The sequence below is a fragment of the Cibotium barometz genome, chromosome 39 (genome assembly GCF_041138505.1).
Source record: "Cibotium barometz isolate CiBa-2024 chromosome 39, ASM4113850v1, whole genome shotgun sequence".
NCBI classification, from domain to species: domain Eukaryota; kingdom Viridiplantae; phylum Streptophyta; class Polypodiopsida; order Cyatheales; family Cibotiaceae; genus Cibotium; species Cibotium barometz.
In genome coordinates this window covers 40,277,768-40,285,503 of record NC_141084.1, presented here as the reverse complement: position 1 = coordinate 40,285,503, position 7,736 = coordinate 40,277,768, and positions in this window count along the sequence as shown.

The following is a 7,736-nucleotide window of genomic DNA, read 5'->3' as shown; positions in this document are numbered from 1 at the left end:
ATCCTCTCCACCCCAACTTTGCAAACTTACTAGGAGTTCGGACCTCCTTTCAGAGTGGTAGACCCCCTCTTCATTGCACCCACACCATATCCTCTCCACCCCAACTTTGCAGCCACGTAACCTCTCTTTACTTTGTGCCTGTGGTTGGATACAGTAGGCTATGAGGTTTTGATTGCAGTGCTCCCAACATTCAATGTGCCCGGCAAATTAGCTCGTGAATTAAAAGGACTGTACAGTTTTGATTGGGTGCACATGAAATGGAAAGATTTCAAGTACTCTTCTCTTTCCCACTCCTTGCTTAGCATAGCAGCTAAATTTATGAGATCGTTCTTGATACGTCAGTCTATCATGTGAATTGCTCACATGCCCAGCAGCTATGCCTATGTTGGGCTGATTTTCTTACCGTGGAGAGATTGGATTTGAAGACCAAGATGTGGAAGACATTGCCACATCCTCATGTGAATCGTAGAAGGGCGGCTGGGGTAATTCTGCAATGGATCTTTTATATGATAGGGGGCCGAGATATGCATGATTATGAATACGTTAACTCCAGAGAGATATGGGACCCTATTAGCGAACAATGCACACTAGTGCCCGAATTATGGCCTCATGATGTCTTTGCGAGAGCTGACGCTTTTTCAAGAGTGGCAGTGGTAATGGATCGGCTTTATGCTTTGAGGAGAGTTTATAGTTCAATAGGCATTTCAGACGAGCTCATGTACTATGAAACCTCTAGCAAATTGTGGATCTCTTTGGGCAACATTCCCTTTAGTGGGGTCACCGCCTCTTTGGGGTGGATCAAGAGCTTAATGGAAGGACATTCCTAGCAGCAAAACCTTCCCTTTCTCAACCTCTCTCTTGGACGACTAAAGCAACCCTCGATGGCTCATGCGAAGATAAATGGATTAAGGCATTGCTTGTATAAGGTAGTGTATAGCCGTCTAAAACCCCATTCTTTTTCCCCCTCTGCACTTTTTTGGAATAGATCTATGTCGATATGCAAAATTAGGCAACTTTCTTCCACCATATGTTAGCCATGCGCTCTACATATGTTGTAATCTCTTCATTTAAGCAGTTTTTGGTGAAGTTATACACAAGTCTTGAGTTTGTGCAAGCTTTTTCCTTGTAATTTTCTCAGACGTCTCGTAGGTCTATGTTCCAAGAGTGATTAACCTCTAAATTATCCTCTGTTAACAAGTCGCTATAACAATCAAGGTTCTGCCTACTTGCATATTGGTTAATTTTGGTTTACTTGTAATTGTGGTTTCTTCCTATTATTTTAGAGTTTTCAATTTTATCTCTTATAAAATTTTGAAGTTTATTTTTAAATTTCATTCTCTCTCCTTCCCTAAGCCTAGAAAGACCCATATTTGGGAGTATCATTATATTCGACATGTTTTGTCTCTCCAATCATAATAGATTAGATGTTCCATTTGTTAAAGAGCTTATCAATGGGTATTTGGAATGGCACTATTGCTAGTCTTTTAAACTTTGGGCAAAGAGTCTAGGTTAATGATAGATTCTCTCTCCACAACCATCTTGCAACTGCAGTGTGTAGTAATAGAAGTCATAGTTTGTGTATTTACAAGGACATATACAAAGATGACTACTCATGTTTCTTAAGGACAAACTGGATAGTGTTCTTGAAAATTCACCCTTTAGAGTATTAGTTTGCTTTTAAACTTGCACGCTCACAAAAAAGATAGTTTGATTTAGCCTATAAGTTGGTCAAGGGGATCACTCTAACGAAGATAATTAAAATTTTAAGATGGTATGCCTTTCTCTGGTTAATGCAAGGAATAACAAGTAAAATAAAATTAAAGGACAAATCTCTCTTTGCATAGAGACAAATCTCTCTATCTCTCTCTAAGAGCAAGAAACCACTAGGATCATGGGGAGACACGCCGTCCAACGAAATACCAATTGGTTCATTACTTCAATCAAATTGCCATAACGAAAAAATTAATAAATATTATAAAAGCATAACATAGCATAAAAACACAAGAGAGAATCATTGGGTGCAATATATCCCCCCTCAAGAAGTGTTGGCTTCCTTCCACTTCTTGAGTATTTATGCTTTATTAATAAAAAATAGCCCATAAGCCAAAAGTAGATGTACGCTTATGCATGGGCTTGCCCTTTACAAAAATGGGGATTGCTTTTAACACAAGCTTAGGTAAAGTGTTCCTATCTAACCACTAAAGGATAATTACAAAAAGAACCCCAAGAACTAATTCACGTGCAAATAAATAAATCCATGCCCAATATAACAAAAGTGGGCGGCTCAATAGGTTCACTCCCGAATACATCAAAATAGGGCGGCTAATAACAATACAAAATCTCGTAGTAGACACTACGGTAAAAATATCAAAACGAGAACCATCCCGATAATAGCTCGCACCATATCGCCGCCGCCATCACGTCTCAGCCAATCCGACGGTGGCTTACGATCAAGCACAAGGCCCGTCAATCTCACCAACCTACAAGGTTGTCTATTCAAACACACTACAAGTTAGCAACACATGCTCCAATCCAGCTTACAATCGAGCACAAGGCCCGTCAATCTCACCAACATCTCACCAACCTACAAGGTTGTCCATTCAAACACACTACAAGTTAGCAACACATGCTATAAGTCCACGACAGCACATGAGCAATAAATCCAACACTTAGTTCCAGCTATCCCTAATTTCATATATCCTACACCACATGGAATACCCAAGTGCCATGCTTCAAACACAGTGATAATTAGGCTTCCGCAATTAACCACACACAGAAGGATGGATGGACAAACCGTGACATATTAACAATCATTTTAGCAACCAAATCAATATCCTTTAGAAGCACAACCTTGTCATTGCCCTTGTATATGTGCCAAGTTTTTCATGACATGCAAAAGACGCTAAGTGGCACCTGTCTCATTGACATGGCCAATTCAGATTCACCAACTATCTATTATCCCATTGTAAAGCAAAGAAAAGATTTCTTAAAATTTTATTTTTGTAGAAAATTATACCAATTGTGTATGAAAATTATACGAATTGTGTATGAAAAAGGTTGAATTTAAGAAAAGGGATTTTTAAAACAATCCTTCAATGAAAAAAAAAGTAATATTTGGCATAGGCCTTCACCCTTTCTCCCTTTGACCCCATCTTGTGGCTTGCCCTCCCTCCCCCCCCCTCTCTCTCTCTCTCTCTCTCTTAAACATGTATTCATGCATACAGGCGCAAATAACCTATCCTCTTGAACATGCTCATGCACACACATAGATAGAACCCTTCCTACTCAAAAGAACTATGAGTTTCTCTCCTCATCAAGAACACACTTCAATCTTCTCCCCTCCACCAGCTCCCTCTCTCTCTCTCTCTCTCTCATGCACACTATCCAATATCCCTCTTTGAAAAACTACATTAACATAGATAGATCGTCGTCTCGTCTTGTCTCTTTCTCTCATCCATCGAACACTTTGCTACCTGAATGTACAAAAATGACTGGCTTCTCTTTTTTGGCATGCCTTAAAGGGAGGATTACAGCAATGGTGCTGAGACGAACGTCGCAGGAGTCGGATGCGGTTTCACAAGAGACCTCAGATATTTTGTCACCATTGCTGTAGTAAAACTCTCTTAGTCGATCCTTAACATCTATGTACAATACAACACAGGGGTCCTTAACCTTCCAAGCTCCAGCTCTGCAAGGCCAGTATGGATTGCCTTCATATCAAAGTCAGCAGCAGCAGCTCCCGACGGCATATTAGGTTCAGCCGCAAGTGCCCTTATCCTATCAAGGGCAGCAGTCAGCTATATCGTCTGCACCAAGGATGCAACAACCACCATCAATGCCATACATATTATGGAATGTAGCCACCCCAAGGGTACTTTTCTTTCTGTTGGTCATTTCTTTCTTGATGTTCTTACTGGCTGTTTTAAGGTCTTCTTTACTGATTTCATCCTAGGGTTGGACTGGTTTCCCGGTGTTGTGCCTTACACTTGTTTATGGTTCTTGTATGTACAAGCTAGTTGTGTGTTTGTTACTGTATGTATGATTCATTGTGTGTGTGTGTGGGCCGCACACTTTTTGGTACCTTGCATTATGCTTTTTGTATTCATGATGGTGCTATTTATTGGTCACACATTTGCTGATGTTGCCTTATTGTCCATGGTCATCTTAATGCCACTGGTTTGTCACAAATCCAGGATATGTTTGGTCCTTGTTGAAGCTGTATTATGTTGAGAATGATATGGACCATCTTGCAAGCAAACTGGAGATCGTATGTGTTTTGGCAAAAGCTAAGTTTATACAGAGAATAGAAGATGCTTATTGCAGTTGCTCTGATCATGTTTCTCAAAAGTCTTTCTTGGTATTGAGATGGTGTGCATTGAGCAACGCTATTTTGATGTTTGATGTTCTAGAAGTGCTCTTGGATCTGATGCTTGAGAGGAATATGTTCTTTTTGAACTGCTGTTTGCCACTTGAACGTTAGTTGATGAGTGTTATCATCTGGAAAATTCTATTTTGTAGTAGGCTACTGACTGCTTTCGATCAACCTTGGTTGTTAAGTAAAGTATTTCTTGTAGTCATTGCTGACTTTGCTTGGTCTTCTTGCAAGCCTGAAATTTGAGTATCTTGTATCTGCATATTGCTGTATTGTGTCGTGCTTGTCTATCTTGGTTTTGGATCCTTACCATCATGAGGTAGCCTGTGTGACATTTACACATCGCATAGCTGGGTCTTCCATCCTTTAGAGTTTTGAGAAATTTTGTGTGTGCAGAATATGTGCATGGAACACATCTATGTGCAGAATATGTGCATGGAACACATCTATGTGCCCCATGAAATATCTTTGCATATGTTTTGAGTGTTGATATGTATGAATTTTGTACAGTTTCTCCACAGAGAAGATGTTCAAGAGTACAGGTGCAGTTACCATGGTTTATTTATTCGCATGTTTGCCTGCTCCTGATTGGGTTCTGTCTATGATTCCTGAACCTTATCAATAATTGTTCTGATGATTGGAATGTCGTTTTCTAGCATGTGTGTACGTGTGATGTGGCTGGAATTCTTGCTTTTATTTCCTAAGCACCATTTTTACTAGTTCTCTAGGGCTTTAGCTATTTATGACTGACTTTCAAGTCCAAAGGTTGTCTTTGAACCTCATTCTTCATTTTGAAATATTTGGTTGAGATAGTATTCGATGGGTTTGCTATGAAATAAGGGTTCTGTAGTTTTAGAAACCAGCATGCTGAATGTCTTTATCATTCTTAGGGACTCATCATTGTGGTACACGTGTTTGCAAGTCTAAAAAGATTTTTTGTGTTTACATTGGGCTGTGCATCAGTTGTCATGCTTAGGTGTTACGTTTAGCAAAGTTTTGTACTTGTAGCCCATTGTTTTGCTTGCTTATGTTTGCAGTTGTGTTTGCTCAACTTCGCTTCTTGAGAAAGATTGTAGTTCTTGTTTTGACTGATGGTTGGCACTATGCACCTGATTTCTCTTGGCACGTTCAGTCAGTGTAATGCATCACGTTATGTGAATGCTAGGAATGTGCTCATGCTCTGAGCTTATCTGCCTCCTTTGTCAAGGAAAGAAAATACATGGCATATTGTTTGTGTAGCTTGGAAGGTTTTTTCAAAAGATTGTTTTCACATTATGTCAATGTTGTTCATAGTGTGTATTCACTTGTCAGTGCAGAACATGTGTAGCATAGAGGTGTTGTCAAAGAGCATGGATGATGTGATAGCTTGTTATTAATAGTGAGTGTTATATTAGGCTACTTTCAACCTCATGGTTGAGTTGGTCAGTCACACTTGAGGCATGTCTGTTTGCTCCTTATGACACGTCTTAACGGTTGTGGGTGTGCAAGAGGTGGAGTTCTGCGTACATGTCATGTTATCCAATACAGAGACACCATCACAAAAAGTTTTGGGCAGGTCCCCCTTTCGCTTACATTCCCCTACAGTGTTCAACATCATGAGCTTCTGTAGACAGGACTCTAGCACTTCTGTAGACACGACTCTAGCGAGGATGCTGTGCCTCGCCCGCCGCAAAAGCTCAGCAGTCTCCTGCCCCCACCGCACCTAGTTAGGTATGCTACGTCTCGCCGGCAAAAGCTCATGATGTTGTCGTAATCTGCAAAATGGGAATTATAGTGAGAAAATGTCAAAAACTTCTTGTGCATGTAACCAGCAACTGGGTGTTGCAGAATTTTTGAAATCTTCTTGTAAAAGAGCTCCTTGTACTGATAAAAGGCTATTGACTACAATAATCCTTTTCTAGGCCTACCGACCTATGTGACATTGTCACTATTTGTTTTGTGAAGTATCTATTTCACATGATGTTGAAGGATTGTCCGTCCAGTGTCTACCATTGGGAGTTTGTCCAGAGTATGTGATTTTTTCTAGGCTGATAGTGGAAAGGACCATTTTTAACGTCTAAGTGATTATATAGCCTGAGTGGATCCTATCTTAGTGTGCATGTAGCTTTAAAGTCGTAGTTTCACATGAAGTATCTATTTCACATGATGTTGAAGGATTGTCCGTCTAGTGTCTACCATTGGGAGTTTGTCTAGAGTATGTTATTTTTTAGGCTGATAGTGGAAAGGACCATTTTTAACCTCTAAGTGATTATATAGCGTGAGTGGATCGTATCTTAGTGTGCATGTAGCTTTAAAGTTGCAATTTCACATGAAGATTGTTGGTAATAAGGATTGTCTCAGTATGGTTTTTCTTGGCTAATTGTGGAACTTGGTCTTCTACTAGTAAGTAACATGGTTGTGGCTTTAACTTCATTGAGGTACTTTGCCTCAAGATTTGAAAGGTGTTGCTATTAGTTAGTTTGTTCACTACCATAGTTGTGAAGTTTTGACATGGAAAGTTTTAAGCGCATTTGGGTATGAATTCATGCATTTTTGAATTGCTTGGGAATTGCTTTGGGATAAGGGTAGCATTTATGGTTGAACTTTTTTTGAAAAACTTGGGAACTATTTTGGGGTAAAGGTACGAGCCTTTTTGGTTGTACTTTCTTTAAATTGCTTGGGAATTCTTTTATTCCGTTTCATGTCCGTGTCAACCAAAGGCATTAAGATTGCTATATATCTTCTAGAAGTAAAAGCTTTGCATAGGACAAAGACGATTTGGTCTAAATTTGCACATTGTTTATTTAGACTTGATGAATTACTTGAATCTGACAGTCATAAGGCAAAATATGGACTCTCATTTTTGTCCCTTAAGGATTTTCACACCTCCTCTCCCTAGAAAAATGGGTTCATGATGAAATTTTTGTAAATAAACTCAAAAGTGACTGGAGTTTGGACATTTGGAATTTATTTTTTGAGACCTTTCCAATGATATATAGCGTGATAAGCAATCTTGAATATTCAAGAAGTTTTGTAAGTGACTTTTACTCGGCCAATCTTCAAGGCCATGGAGGTAGGCCTAACTTCTTGCACCAATTATGTTAAAGGAAAATTACAAAAAGAAATGGGTAGAATTTCTTGGCTCTACTCTTAGCCTTAAAGAAGATTGCTCTCATAGAAGGTTTCAGGCTAAGAATAAGCTCCTTGGGCTAGTCAAGCGCATATTGTGAGTTCTGATTAAACTCAAAAATATTGTGATATTTTTATCTCTCCTCTCTCCTAGATCAAACCAAATCAAAAGGGAGCCAAAGTAGGTCCCAATCTTATCCAAATTCAGGCAAATTTAATCTAGAAAATTCTAGAAACTAGTTGAACTTGGTTAGAG